We start from the raw sequence: 17,182 nt of genomic DNA, 5'->3' as shown, positions 1-17,182 counted from the left end.
GACAGTCCAGTAGAAAAATACTTTGATAGCCTGGCTAAAAATAAGCAGACTGCCAAATGGAATGTCATGCAACAATGACAAAGAACAAAATAGTGTGTACTTTCAAGGGTAAAATTGTAAAGGAAACTAATCAGCTTGTTTAAAAGCACTGTATCAAAAATAAATAGCAAATGTTTCAATAGGATTATTTGCTTCCATCAGTTGATTACCTACCCATATATACCTTTATGGGTCATTTCTTTAATAGGTATATCTAGAAAGTGATTCAGTTACATATGAGGTCTATAAAGAGTTATTAAAACTACCTAGGACCTTCTTTCAGAATCATTTTTCCTGAGCCAAAGTCATGGCAGTTGGAAGAATGACAGATAATAGACTTTACCTCTCTATATAAATAATGAAAACCCATATCCTATGACATGTTACTAATAGAAATGATCACAAGTTTTGCCTATATTAGAGCTACAAAATTATGTTTGTAAGAAGAATTTTCAACATACTGACAGATCTCAGAGGGCAGGGGGTGGGGGGGACCTACCCAAAGAATTTATATGCATATGTGCATAGCCCAAGGACACAGACAATAGTGTGGTGAAGGCCTGGGGTGGGCTGGGGGCTGGATGGAGGGGGAAAGTAGGGGTGAAATAGGGGACATCTGTAATAATGTCAATAATAAAAAATAAACTTTTTTTAAAAATCCAAAAAAAGAAGAAATTTTCAACATAGACCATGATTTATATATACTACTTATTCTTTATGCTGACTGTAAGAATTATAAATAAGAATCTAAGACACTGAGTTCTAAAAATAGCATTTCATAAAATAATAATGACAAGACCAATAAGAAGGTTACAAATAATAAGGCTGAATGTTTGCTGTGTGGCAGAGACTCAAACAATCCTGCCAGGTATATTTTATTCCCATATTAAGGGAGAGATTTGCTAGTAGGTGGTGGAGTCTGGAATCATTTCTGATCTTTATGATTCTAAAGTCCAAGCCAGATGTTATTATTGATACATAGTCCATAATTTCTCTTTCATTCACTTCCCATTAACTTTATGAATGTATTGCCCTTTGTATATGCATAATTCTATTGATATAAATGAACTCAGGGTACAATGTTAGATAGAATAGAAAACTCAGAAAGAAAAGATGTCTGATTTTTAACTATATACTTTTTTTACAATGTAATTACACCTAGAAAGTATAAATTTTAATCTTGAAGTTCACCTCCAGGAGCTATAGTTTGAATGTAACAGGAATAGATTTTATAGTTACTATAGTTGAATGCTAAAATAACTGTTTCTTTTTAAAGCAAATGCTTAGATAAATTTGATTTCCCACACCTTTTTCTCAGCAAAAGTAATTTAAGTCCCAGAGGTAGGGCTGCCATCCTGATAAGATATAGTTGGAGACATAGGTACCTGGCTTTATGGACAACTTTGTTCTCCCCTAGATATAACTCTCCTGATCTTTCCTCATCAGTATGTGCTGCCATGGCTGTGGATGTCTGCTATGCTTTGGGGGCCCCCATTTATTTGGTACATGAATTCTGTTTTCTTTGTTTGAAGGCCAGACTTGTCTTCAGTTGACCAGCTTCCTTCAGAACTTGTGTGCAAACCATCTCCTCAGGTCAGAAAGTCTTTGCTCTCCCAAAGAATGTGGCCCTTCGGACCACTGAATTCAGCACCCGACTTCCTCGCTCCTTGCTTGTTCTGAAGATTATACTAGATAGTATCCTTTGCAAGGCTTGCAATCTCCCAAGGCTATGTCTTGGAAAGTAATTTACAAGCTCTCCTCTCAGATTTCCTTTAAAACAATCCATGGTTTTCATATCATGAATCCAGAAGGATAGGCATGAGAGGCAGGGCTCTCGGCCTTCTGTGGGACATCTAAATTTATGTATTTTTCCTGATTTCCTTTCTTATTTCTCTCTCCACCATCTCAGACTTTCTATTTGTGTATTGTGTGTGTGTGTATACCACCCCCATCAATGAAGAAAAAGTTAGCTCCCATCATTTTGCATTGTCTTTTCCAATTTTCTGTTTGGGACATAACATAAAAATGGATATACAAATTTTTAAGGTTTTTCCTTTTGAGTCTCAAAAATCTTTTTGTTTTCCCTAAAAAGTTAGCTCTTACAAATGAAAACTTTATTTTTCAAAGCTACTTATTTCTGCTATGAGTTTGAAAATCCAATCAGCATTGAATTTTCCCACACCCGGAGGCAATAAATTTTGCTCAAAATGTGGGAGAACAGCAACATAAAAAATGCAGGAAATGATAATATTAATACCTAAAATATTAAACATCATTGAACTATATAACCATTTCCTAGTTCTAAAAACACAATATCTATAAGCCCATTTTAAGAATGTGAATTAATCCTCCTAAGTGCCTTTAGTGAGGTGGAACAAAGGCTGGAATAAGTAAATGATCCAGGATAACACTCCTACTTTTCTTTCAAAAGAATGCTGAAGAGAATCCATGAGGAAGCAGGAAATATTTTTCCCACTACACAATGTATTTCTGCAAAAATTACTTTTTTCTACCTTAGGTTGGCCATGTGCTCTAAACTGAATTCTACTCATTCCAGTTCTGAGAATCCAGATGTGTTAAAGAGATGCCAAGTCATATACTATAAAAAACAACAACAATCTAATTACAAAGGTGTCATCTTCTCAACCTTTAGTAAAAGTAGATGCCACCTAATGATGTTTTGTAAATAAATTGAAACTTGTGCTCCACTCTCAGAAATTCTGGACCCAGGAATCTAAATTTTAACAGACACTCCTAGTGGTTCTAAGGTAGATGCTACTTGGGACATACCGTGAGGGGCACTGTTTTAAGACCACTTAAAGTGATATGCCTGCTTGAATTCCACCAAGGAGAAAAGAGAACTAGAGTAAAGAGAAAAAGAAGATTGTTTCAGATTTTCAAAAAGTTCCCCTATTTATCATTGGGGCAGTAGATGATTTGACTGTGCATGTACAGTCTCATATTTTAAAAGTGATTCACAAGAAGTGGCAGCAACCAAGATGCATTTTCATAGGGGAATGGATAAACAAATTGTATGTATATCCATATAGTAGAATATTATTCAGTAATAAATAAAATGAGCTACTGAACTAAGAAAAGCCATGAAAGAACTTTAAATAAATACTGCTAAGTGAAATAAGCCCATCAGATAAGGCTACATATTACATAACACCAAGCATATGACAATTTGGAAAAGGCAAAACTACAGACCTACTGAAAAGATCAGTGGTTGCAGGAGGAGGGGAGAGAGGAAGGGGTGGATAGTAGGCTAATGGCATTGTTCTGTAAGATACTGTAATGGCAGACACGTGACATTATGCATTTGGAAAAACTCATAGAACTGTAAAACAGATAATTGTGTAAGATGTCCCATAGTTAATAATAATGTATCAATATTGGTTCATTAAGTACGAAACCAATATAAGATGTTACTAATAGGAGAAATTGTGGCGGGGTGGGGAGAGGGAAGGAAGGAGTATATATTTACTGTCTGTACTTTCTGCTCAATTTTTCTGTAAATCTAAAACTGTTTGAACAAAAGAAGTCTATAATGTTTAAAAATTAAGGAAAATTTTAAAACAAGAAATAAATATGACCAACAATTAGTAATTCCTTACAGGACAATTTTAGTTTTTCAAAAAATATTTATAGCATAAGATAAAGCCTTTTCCAAGGAGGCTAACTGATAGTAAGAATTTTTGTTCGTTTATACTTGCTTGGTTTTTTTGTTTGTTTGTTTCATTCAGAATGTCAGGATAGATTTCGTAAATACCTTATTTCTTCAACTTTTCATTTTTGATCAACATTCATGTTCCACTGAATTGCCTAAATCTAACATTAATGCCTCCATCTTTTCAACTGATTTATCAGACCGCTTTGGCACATACATAGACATGTTCTAATACTCCTTCAATAAGCCAATTTACATTCTTTCTGAATTCCTTTATTTTGGGTTCATATGATTTATTTATCCCAATCTATACTTGTGCATCTGCTATTTATATTTTATACTACACTCTTCATAAATATTTAAAAGGATGCTTTCAAGATGAAAAAGATAAAAATTGACCTTGATATTTCTTCCACTTTTATGATTCCAACAGAGAAATTATAAAGACATATATCCCATGAAATCTGACTGATGCACTTGGAACAATTCTTATCACATTTAAAATGTGAGTTCATTTACACTTAAAGCCTAGATCATTCTTTCATTTTAAATGGGTTCTTATTAATGTGTTTCTAAGTTTTAGGGGAGTTTAGATTTTTGATGTGTTGCATCTGGTTGACAAGCAATTAAGATAATCATTGCTTTAAACATAGTAAGAAATAAGCCAGAATTACTAATTGGTATATACTTAGGTTATTTTCCTTCGTTTTAGTAAACATTAAATTATTTATATTAAAACCAAGTTACATAAAAGGAAAACTGATCATTGTCTAAGATGTTGAATACTATTCAATTTTTAAAATTCTTTGGCCTGGCCGGTCGTGGCTCAGCGGTTGAGCATCAACCTAGGATCCAGGCGATAGGGGTTCAATTCCAGGTCAGGGCACATGCCCAGGTTGCTGGCTCGATACCCAGTCAGGGGCATGCAGGAGGCAGCTGATTAATGACTCTCTTATCATTGATGTTTCTGTCTCTCTCTCTCTCTCCTTTCCTTTCTCTGAAATCAATAAAGATATATTTAAAAAAAAAAATCCTTTGATTTCTTTTTAAACAACATATTTGTGCATTTTAACATGCTTAATTTGTAAGATTTTTACTTGTCAAACAAGTTGCCTTTCTTTTCTACTGGAATATCTAAATTTATAGTATGTTGGATGAAACTATAAATCATCATTAGGAATCTGAGCACTGTTGAGGTAATATTAATCTTAAAAAAGAACAGGACTTCAGAATATAGGTATAATAATGAAAGTAAATGTGAAAAAAAAATCAAAATCACAGTAATTTAAAACAGGTGTTCTCTGTATCTCTGTGAGAGTATATTAAAGAAAGAATAAAACAGTCTTGCTATTTTTGTTTCCAATATACAGTACGACTACAACTGCAAAGATCTTAATGTTTGCTATGCCTTCCTTTGCTGCTGGGTGAACATGAAGTAAAATTTATCAAATAACTTAAATTAAACAGTGATGAGTCCTATCTCTGTCACTGGCTAAGACTTTTTTTCCCTGAACCTCTAGGACTTCTTTCAATTGTCAGTTCAGCACTTCACTGGTATGAATGGTTCATTTATCCATTAAATAAGCATATACTATATGTGCCGAGCATTCCAAAATTCTCATGAGGCCCAGGCATAGACAAGTAAGCAGGCAACTGCCATAAAGCATTTGTCCTGTGATAGTGATATACATGATTGGTACTGAGATGGTGCATTTCATAAAGCCTAGATCCCAATGAGAAAAAAAATTTTCTTTGAGGCATTAAAACCTTCTACATAATCTAAACTTCATGACTCGGGCCACTCATCCTTCTTTCTTCCCCCTAAGAGCCAGTTGGCCTGCTAAGGAAATAACATTGTGTTGTGATTATAGTTAAAATAATAACTAATTGGGCAAATAACATTTCCATGCCTGAGATTTGTCATTTATTAAAAAATAAATAAATAAAAATAATAAAAGGGTGGAGGGAAACAAAAATAGTTATTTCTACTTACTTCGAGTTAGTCTTTTTTCACTTACCAATTATCCACTTGTGGCTGTTCCTCAAAGTAAAAATAAAACTGTTTTGATGTAGGGAGGGCAAATTATCTAAAGGTTCAAAAAGCAGACCTCTATAACATGTGGTTGTTATGAGCCTGCTGAGTAATTCCATACTACCAGTTCTTTACTTAGTTCCTCTAAGCAGACACAATCTCAGTAGGTAGACTGTCCAAGCATAGCTATCATTATTTTTGTTACATCTCCTATATCACAGTGGAAGAATGGTGATAATGGTTATCATGCCACACATTTTTAATGCCCTCCTCCTGCCATCCTGTCTCATATCCGTGTTGGACACGGCACCAGCCTTTGGAATGTGCTCAAAGGTTCACAATCTCCCTTCTGTTCACGTGGTTCAGCTAAGTATCCACCCATCAGAACTGACATCGGCTCGATTGTATAGTTTCCTCTCCATTTTACACTTTAATTGTGGGAATAGCCTGGCTTCCTCCATATCTGAAGTTTTATAGTACATAAAATCTTGAAAAATCTGAATAGAAATGAAAGGGAATGTTATGATTAAATTAGTATAAAGCTGTTGGGGGTAAAAAAACCCCTCAACTTTTACATTTGACAGGATGAATCAACAGAAAATCACAATTTGCCCTGATGGTGTGCTCAGTTGGTTGGGCTTTGTTCTGTGCACCAAAAGGTTGCCAGTTAGATTCCTTCCTGGTCAGGGCACATGCCCGGCCCACCCAGTAGGCAGCATGCAGGAGGCAGCCAATTGATGTTTCTTTCTCCCCCTCTCCCTTTCTCTCTAACAACAAAAAAGTCAGAGTTTGTAGGGCCACACGGCTTTCTGAGTTCCTGCTGCAGGGGTTAGTGTCTCTGAAACCAATAATGAGGGGACTTGCTATAGCAAGTCATGTTTCAATGCTTTCTTAATGCCAGGAAGACTTTTAATAATAAAGCCAAGTTAAATACCTCCAATTTTATTTAGCTAACAAATGTCCTAGTAGATTTTTATTTTATTGGAATCCAAATAAAATACCCTTCTCACTCAGTATTCAAGTTTAATAATCATATATATTAAAGTTTTATATTTTCAATTAAAATCTGTGAAATAGGTATATGTTTTCATTACAATTTCACCCCCCTTCTTTAATATGGCCTATCAGGAGTAAACTATAATTGCTTCAAATTTTAAGACAACTTGTTTTCATTCATGTAAAGCATTTTTAGAAGTTACCACTGCATTTTCAATAAGTGTGTACTGTACTTTCCTAGTCTGGTAAAAGTACTATTATTATTGCCCATATCGCCCATGAAAAATTGTATAGTTGTATTCCTACTTCACGACCTCCAAAGAGTTTTTACCAGCTCCATAAACTATTTTGACAATTTTCTCCTTGCTGTTCTCATTGTAGCTAGTACTGTGCTTTGTTTCTTGAACCCGTAATTGTGGTCACTTGAGCTTCATAATAATGGGGGGGAATGTGAATTAGATTTAGCTCAGTCTAAAAACTTAAAAAAACAAAACTGTCATCAATGCTAGAGAGGCTTGTTCTGAATTACGGAGTGGTAGATATTGCAATCAAAGGTATTAGAAGCACTTCTGTCCTGCCCATGGATCCTCACTTTTCTCACAGGCTTAACCTTATCGTTTAAGATCACCGTTTCCTGAGGTCTAAAGCAAATGATGCCAAAACACTTCTAAATCGGGTGTCTCTGATGCCTAGGTTTATTCGGTTATGGTGGAATATAATGGACTTAATATCCAAGTCTTGACTCTAAATATTTAAGTTGGCATACTATGTGATATCATTTCTTAACAGCTGCCCAGATTTTCCTAAGTTGAAGTGTAGATCTGATTACAGAATTACCTGAAACTGTCTCCATATTTTCCAACTTCATATATAAAGCCAGGAGGGATATTATAGAGCCTGTGGTGAAGGGCTACCAGGTATTTGGAATTTGTGAGGGCCTCAGGTATATCAGAATGAGAGATGGATACATGTCATCACATTAGGGTTTAACAAAGTAATTCCATCATCATCTTCCTGAAACTTTAATTTCCCTTGATGCTGAAAGGCATTCACCTCATTTAGCCACACTAATGCTACTTAGTATAGTTAACTTACTAGCTAATAACAATTGTTATCTATGTATCCTCTAAAGAGCATACTTCCTCTCTTCAAACTATTCCATAATACTCATCTCTTCTATAGAGTCTGGGTATGTACTAATTCACAAAATTATCTTGAGATAATGTATCAGGGCTGCATTCTTTAATGTTGTTAAGGGTGGGTATAGCCGTTCCTTTTTGATGACCAAACATTTATATTAAACAATTATGTACTACAGTTGTATGTGTGTACACATTGTATATGCATACATATGCATATATTATATACATATATACACATGTATAACTATATCTAATTATCATAGATATATATTTAAAGAGCAGCAAGAAAATAAAACAAACTGATAACATTCAAGTCCTCCTCTAAGTTAAGTTTATATGAATGCAACACCTACTTCTGTAAGCAGCTATTAAGGAAGATAGAATTAATGTCTTTGTTTCTCCTGCTAGGCTGTGAGCAACTTAAGAACAGAAATTGTCTTATTTATTTTTGCATTCCCAAAAGTCTAGCATAATACCTGGCAGATATATATGTAAATTTAATTGTTTTGGAATGAATTGAATTGAACCAAACCGAACCAAACTGAATTGAACCAATTAAATTGAGTAGACTCAATCCCTTCAGTAAGGGAAATATTGCTAAGGTCTTGAAAAGAGGTAATGTGAATATAGATGAAGCCATTGTCAATTCTGCAGATGAAACATGGTAGCATTTTGAAATTTCATGGAAGGGTAATTCAAGCAATTTTTAATCTCTTTATTTTCCTCATCTTCCGTTTAAAAATTTACCTATATCATAAGGGGTTTTTGCACTACTTAGCATTATTAGCATTAGTCATTTATATAAGCGTGATTCTTTAGCAATAATTTACAAATCAGGCTTTCAGGGAACTTTTAAAAACTACACTTACTAGAACTCATTCATGATCAGCTAAATCCAAATCTGCTGGAATTCGGCCTGGAATTAGGAATAAGTGAAACAAAACTCCAGAAGTGATTCGGGCATAGCTTTTCCATTGTGTAAGGTAGGGTCCTAGCCAGCAAGGAATTTAAACCTGAATTTGGTATTGGAAAATACAATTTTCTCTACAAAGTAGCTTTTGGTGAGTCAAAATATGGGGCAAAAACCATATACTATATAAGTTAAGAAGAGGAAAGGGTTATATTGGGATGACCACAGAGGGATTTTTTTTTTTTAAATATATCTTTATTGATTTCAGAGAGAGGAAGGGAGAGGGAGAGAGAGAAAGAAACATCAATGATGAGAGAGTCACTGACCGGCTGCCTCCTGCAAGCCCTGGACTGGGGATCGAGCCCGCAACCCGGGCATGTGCCCGGACCGGGAATCAAACTGTGATCTCCTGGATCCTAGGTCGATGCTCAACCACTGAGCCACGCCCGGCTAGGCTACAGAGGGATTTTTGAATATATGAGACTTGAAATAGGTCTTGATACTTGTGGAGTTTTTAAAATCTTAAAGGGAACAGAAATAACTATTTAAAATCTCAAGCATATGATAAATGGAGAGCTTGGACACAATTTAAATAATTATATCACTTCAGAGGATTCAGACAAATTATTACAATGGTGTTCATTAAAACCCCTATCATTGCTCTACACGTTAAAACAAATTAAACAAAACTGATGGGACCAAAGTAATTTAAACTTCATCTTGGATTTTTTTTTTTCTTGAGACTAACAATTGATGAGATTAAGTTAAGCAAAGTCATAAATTCTAAATGACTGAAAAATTACATAAAGTAGTTGCGATGGTGGAAAATATGAAAGATAGTAAGGAAAGATAGTAAGCATTTCACAAGGAAAAAAGAAAGTCAAATCAAGAGAACTTAGCAAAGCTAAAAACCATAGTACTTACTGGAGGAGAGGAGCACCTGGGGAGTAGCAAAAGCCAGTGGTCTATCAGAGAGAGAAATATGCAGGTTACATATGCATTCATGGTACGTTATGGCAAGAAACAGACTGAGGGCAGTTAGTGCTTAAACAGAGGCATTATTTTGTAAAAAGAATCATAAAAATGTTGCTTATATGTCTATCAAGATCACCTTTTAAATGTAGTGTTTAATGTTAGAGACCTACCTCATTAGTATAAAGGCCAAAGAAAGAAAACTTTTCTTAGAAATGCAGAAATGGATTATGAAGTATATTTGTCCTGTCTAAAGAGAGTAATTGTATATATTCTTTAAATGCTCCTTTAATAATCCCCATAAAATTTCCTAAGTATCATAACTGAATGGGAAGTACACGCTCACCCATTTTGAACAAGTTGGTGGTTTTTTGTGTTTGTTTGTTTTAATTTCAATTTGCAAAAGACTTTCTAGTAAGTTTTATCAAACCATTCTAGTCTCATATTGACCTGTGGCCCTTGGTGTTCATATATCTTGACTTTTGGTTTTAGTGCAGATCCCAGGGAGTTAATGGTGGACCTAGAACTGAGCTAAAATGCTGTTCAATTTTTATACTTTGCCCTATGTTGAGCTTTATGCTTAACTAGAGAATTATATTCTGTTTTTATTTACTGAAGAACTTTGAAGATTGTTTCATTACTTTAGCTAATGTCTGACTGTGGGCTATAAAATATGCATTTATGTAAAAATTTTTGTTGTTACTGATGTTATTTTTCTACTAAGAGCCTTGAAAGAAAAGGTTTATGCAGTGTAGCTAACTACATAAACACATTTTTAAAAAACACATTCTTTTTGCTCTTTAAATCAGATTGATATGATAGTATGGAAGGTGGTGTCATTTCGATATCAATAAAAAAGCCACCTGCATACTGAATTTTTAGTTCTGCACAGATGATGATAAAGTCTTATAAAGACAAAAGGTAGCTATTCATGTCTAAACAAAAACAAATCCCAGGAATATATGCTTAAATAGAACATAAAATATAGGATTAAACAGTAAAGTTTTACAATCAATTCAACTTTTTTTATTATGTGTTATACATAAGAATTTTTAGAGACATAAACAAATTATTTTAAAAAACATTCTTGCAAAGTTGAACTCTTTTCTTTACCAAATGCTAGCCATTATTGTGGAAACCTCTGTATTGTAGATTTCTGCATTTTTTAGAGACTACTGAGAAATAACTATATTTATTTTGCTCAGTACATCTCAAATACACACGGAATCAAAGTTCAACCCAAAATATAGTTAGCACCGGATACTTGTTATTCCTTGATTCCTTTCTAAAACAAACTTATTAGGAGTCCCTGCCAGGATGATGGTGCATTCTGTGAATCTCTTAGAATAAATAATGTACAGGAATCATTCAGATGCATATTCAGTGGGAAGCCATCTGGCTCCATGCGAATTTATGAATATTTTAGCTTGCTCAGCTAGTCAAAAGTAAAATTTGGCACTTGGGATTATCATGTAGATTTGTGACAGTATTATAAAAAATTTGCTTCTACAAATCAGTGATTGACACATCTATTAAAGCACAGTTTCTTTCATCATGGACTGAGTCTATTTAAACCATATACAATATTGCTTGGTTTGGAAGCCATCATAACTCAACTTGAATTAGAACATGCAATGTTTTATTAAAATAGTTCTAATAAAGAAAAATCTTGGCATTGGGTTGGACTTTACAGGTTTTTGTAGTGGATACTGTGATGTGGCACCCAGATCTTTCTTCCATGAAGGGCTTATTACCTCATCTACTGGGAGTGCTGTCAGTAAAAAGCTTTCAGCTATCAACCCCACTCATGAATTGCCTCAGCCATAGGAAGCTATTATGCTCAAGACACTCCTTCTCCTGGTGCCTACATCCAATAATGATTATTATGTGGTATAAATTGTGGCACACTCAGGTCCAGCTCTAGAAAGTGCTAAAGTACCATTCTAGCATCAGAACTCCTTCTGGAGACTATCATTGGGCCTGCATCACAGCTTGACTTCTCCCTTCTGCACAATCCTGCTTCTGTCCCCTTCCTTGCACAACTCTTAGTCCCAAGGGCACTCCTTAAAAAATATACTGTACTTTAAACTCCATCTCAGATTCTGCTTTCCAGGAAACTCAACCCATGGCCATTCTCTAACCCTACCTCTTCTTAAAACAAGAACTTCTTGGGAAAACTCTAGGTAAATGTCTCTCAGTCACTTTGGACAAACACTTTGAGTATTATGAAGCTTTATTATCTCGTAAGGCAACCCACTCTATTAATGGACAAAGTTATTTCTAATATTATATAAACATTTTCTTCCTTGTAACAACTGGAACCATATAAAACCAACTTCATCATTTTATGAATGGATTAAACAGCATATTGATGCATGCTCACACTTTATGGGAGATATATATTTTTAACATCTTTCAGAATACTTTGGTAATTAGAAGTATAGATTTGAGAGTTGATACCATACTTATGTATGAGAAAGCATGATATTCCAAAGGAGGGAATGTGAATAGAGAAAACTAAACCAAAAGACCCGTGATCTTCCAGTGATATGAAGTAAGAATGATGAGGAACATGGTAAGGAGGCTTGAAAAGAATGAGAAATGAGACAGGAAAAGAACCAGTAGTGTGGGTTTTCTTGAAGCTAAATAGAAAATGCATTTCAAAGAAGGAGTGATTGAGACAAATGCTACTGATAAGATGAGAAGTAGGAGGAGTACTGAGTGTGTCAAAATGGAGAACACCGGGAATCCTGAGAGCAAGTTCGGTGGAGTGGAGGTTGGGGTTGGGGGCGAAAGCCTGACTGGGCCAAGTTGTAGGGGGAACGGGAGAAAAAGCATTGGAGAGTGGCAGTGTAGACATTACATGCTGTCCAGGAATTCACAGGTATTTGGGAGACATTTTGAATATCCATGGGGCTTAGAATGGAGGTTGAGCTAATGTTGCCTATATCTAAAAGGGAAGCAAATTTCCAGCTGACATCTGATTAGATATACTAAATATGGAAAAGGTAAAAAAACAACAACACAACAATATGTAAGGTGAAGAGACTGCAGACTACCACCAAGCAAAACACAGAAAAGGAAGTGTAACATGTTAGAAAGTAGCAGGGCCCGGCCGGGCGTGGCTCAGCGGTTGACCGTCGACCTAGGATCCAGGTGATCGGGATTCGATTCCAGGTCAGGGCACATGCCCGGGTTGGGGGCTCGGTCCCCAGTCGGGGCCTGCAGGAGGCAGCCGATCAATGACTCTCTCATCGTTGATGTTTCTCTCTCTTTCTCCCTCTCCCTTCCTCTCTCTGAAATCAATAAAGATATTTTTTTAAAAAAGTGGTATGAATCATTGTCCTAAAAGGCAGTCCTCAGGGGAGCAAATGAGATACAGAGATCGAATCAGTGAAGCGGTGTTGAGATGGCCACAGTATTCCTTTTTCCCTCAATGCTCAATACAACTCAATGCCAATCTGTTAAAATCTCTCTCCTTTGCAGTCTGTCTGCAAATTTGCTTCTGTAGTGCAATTATAAAAATCAGATGATAGTTTGTTATTACTGCACGCGAGGAGGTGTTACGTAGCAGCGCATGGTAGCTGGACAGTGCTGAGAGACGTGGGTGGGTTTTGGTTGTTTCAATGCTTAGACTGCACTGCCTTGAAGAACTGGATGTAAAGGAGGAGGGGAAGGTACGTGAGGTTTAACGAATGACTTCTAGGTTATTGCCTGGAATAATTCAGTGGATGACCGGGATATTTATCCAGATGAAAAGATCGTTAGGATTGATAGGGAGAAGATAAAAGCTGTCTAAATAGATACCTACTGAATTTTTTTCGGTGAGGGAGAGGTACGAAGCAGGCAGGTATATATACAAAGCTGGCATTGAATGGTGAATATATTATGATGACTGGTAAAGAAAACCTCAAAACCATTATAAGTGAAACATAAAAGAGACTGTATCCTGATGATATAATATGGCTAAAAGAAGTTCTGCTGTTCTTGTTATTTATTTTTATCTTTTGGGAAATTACAGCATGTTTGTAGCCTAGAGATATGGAGAAAGATGAATTGCAGATACCAGAAACATGGGTAATTTTGTAAACTGCACCTTCTCTAGAGAACTTATGGCAAATATTTCTTTTTTCATTTAAGCATCTGCAGTTGTAACAAGTAAAAAAGAATTCTTCTAAAACTCTACGCTTTCTACCTCCCTGCTCATAGGCTAGCTTCTACCCAGAGCTTTTGATTTGATTGGATAATGGTTAATTAGAAACTCTATCAACTTTAAGCAATTATAATGAGCGATGATCTTTCTTACTAAATTTCATTAAAAATTGATCCCAGTGATATATAAGTAGTGAATTTTATAAGTTAATTTATGACCTTGTCAGTGTGCCTATACATTTTAAATCTGTACTTGGACCACTTGTTATGATCATAATTATTTCTTTGTGTAGTAAAAGTTTTCTAGTTTTAGATTGCATTAAAAATGTTTAAAACTTCTCTGAAGAACAGCATATTGGTGAATATAATTTACTTTCTCAAACCCCAAGGCTAAAAATAATAGGAAGGAAACCAATCATGTAAAACTTCATTTAGTAGTGCAACATTTCTCAACCTGCAAATGAAAGGAATGCTTACTTGATTTCTAGAGTTGTGTTTTAAAAAAATTGTTGCCTCAAGATGTAAATGCTTTAATTCTTTTCTCAGCAATGTGATGCTCTCTTATAATGAAAACTTGAACCATCTGAATGTTCTGCAGAGAAAAGAATGGTTACTAGTGAAGAAAAGAAATTAAAAAACAAAACAAAACCATTTGCATTACTTAGCTACAGAGTTGGTTATAGCAAAGATTTTAAGAGTCTTTAAGGAGGCTGGAGATTGAACAAGCTGATTTGTATAACACACCATAGAACAGTGCCCAAAGAATATAGACATTAGAGTTTAGATTGTTTCAGTGATGCATTGAAGCACAATTGAAGGAATATAATTCTGGCACAGAGAGCTAGGAAATGACAGCAGATGGATTGCACCAGTCTGCAGCAACCAGAGATAAATTGCTCTGTTTGAATGGTTGAATTTTATACTTTGGAAGGCTACTAGATTCCTGCAGCCAGAGGCTTCAAAAGATAGACTATTTGTCCAACCAGCCCAGAAGGAAACATTAAGTCTGTTAGTTTCAATCATTTACTTACATGTTCAATAATGCCCTTGGGATGAACATCTTTAGACACAAATGTCAATAATCAAACAGCCTTACAGGTGGATGATAATTGTGACTCATTCACAGGCATCCTCCCTCTTCACCTCTTGCAAATATCAGTGCAGTATAGGGCACCAGTAGCTTTTTATTCCTCTATTCCAATTAAAAATATTTTATTGATTTTAGAGAGAGGAAGAAATGAGAGAGCGAGAGAGCAAGAAACATTGATTTGTGGTTCACTTGTTTATACATTCATTGGTTGGTTCTTCTACATGCCCTGACCGGAAATGGAATCAGCAACTTTGGTGAATTGGGATGACAGTCTAACCAACTATGCTACCTGGCCCGGGCTTTATTCCAGTTCTTAACCCAACCCCAAATTATGTTCTACTGAACTACAGAAAAAATGGCAAGTTTAAATATGTGGCAAATTTGTTGTGGCTCATGTAGCTCGCTCTGTCAGGGACAGGAACTAGTCCTTTCCTACCAGAGACTGGTGTAATTTTCCCCTCGTAATATATTTAAAAAAACTAATCAGAAATTTCTGTGAATATGGACAAACAGAAACATGATGAACACTAGGATGTTATATGGAGCTTAGCACATTGATATTGGAAGGAAGGAGAATATGCAATAACCTCTGACAAAGTTCAATACAAGGAATAGTAACAAGACAACTTTACTAAGTATAAACAATAAAAGTTGTTCCTCAACCTCTATAGAATTTGCTTTAAAAAAAAAAAAATACACACACACACACACACACATCTTTATTGATTTCAGAAAGAGGAAGGGAGAGGGAGGGAGAGAAATATTGATGATGAGAGAGGGTCATTGATTGGCTGCCTCCTACACATCCTCTACTGGGGATCGAGCCCAAAACCCAGGCATGTGCCCTGACCAGGAATCAAGCCCTGACCTCCCAGTTCATGGGCTGATGCTCAACCACTGAGCCATGCCAGCAGGGTGAAATTGGCTTTTTCAAAACAAAATTTTAGAGGTACAAAATATTAAACTAAGCAACTAATAGTTGCTTCAATTATTTCCCTTACACTAAATGAATTTTAAAAGGTACTATGTAAGTGAATTTATAAAGCTCTTTTCTTGAATAATTTAGTTCTTGACATAGATGAAAACTGTTTCATTTAGCTAAACAACAAAAAGAACATCTAAAATCTTTTAGACGATTTTGAGCAAATTAATTTTTTTAGCTTTTCTTCCATCTTCTCTACACTACATAAAGTTGCCTAAATTCTGGGCGTCCAAGTTGCTCAAGTCCAGAGGACATCATGGTGTACGTGAATGGCATCCCTGATATTGTGTAGTACACAGTGATCAATTGTTATATGATAGCCATACATACATTTTGCAGCAGGCAGTTTGGATTTTGGCTCTATCTATGCTGAATTTGGTAATCTTTATGTAACATAGCAAGTACTGCTTAACCTTAGGAGATGAATAGATCACCACAGGTTCTGGGAATTCTGCATTAATACCATTAAGATTTTATTATTTTCAGCATATCATTCAGATTTTTTAAGTTTTATTTCAATTTAGTATATACATTGATACACATTCTTGATATATTTTGCTTAATTTGGTGAATAACTGCTTAAGGTAGATTAATACCAAATGATGGATTTTGTTTTCCATGCCCTCTTGGTCATTATTATTAACTCATCAACAAGTTTATGTAATATATTTAGTTACACATAGTAGGTATCCTTTACAAACCTTGAGTATATAAGGGATGTAATTTTATGAAATAAAATAATAAATCTAAGGAAATGTCCAATTTCATACTTATACATGCTTGAGATTATCACCTCACTGAGTTAGGAACACTGTTGGTGATAACTAGATGATACTACACACCAAGTAATGCACCTCAAGGCAAGAGACACTGACAAATTCTTGGGAACAGATAACATTGCAAAGCAACTAGAATGTATACATTGTGCAGAATTGTTTAAAATGGTCACCACCAATTGAACCTCCTACTGACTGAGTAGAAACCACATTCTTCTAGAGACATGATTAAATTGAGTAAAAAATAAAACTGAATTTTGTGGAATAGAATAAAAACTTGCAGAACAGGTATCTGGAGTCCACAGCTTGAAGGATAACGCAGATAGTCGTGTAGTGGGGGCACTTAGGAAATGCAGTTTTACCAATACACTTAACATGGCAGAAGATGGTACTGGGTGGAAACACGCAGACATCAACAACT

This window comes from Miniopterus schreibersii, assembly GCF_964146895.1.
Source record: "Miniopterus schreibersii genome assembly, chromosome: 8".
NCBI classification, from domain to species: Eukaryota; Metazoa; Chordata; class Mammalia; order Chiroptera; family Miniopteridae; genus Miniopterus; species Miniopterus schreibersii.
This window is presented reverse-complemented; position numbering follows the sequence as displayed.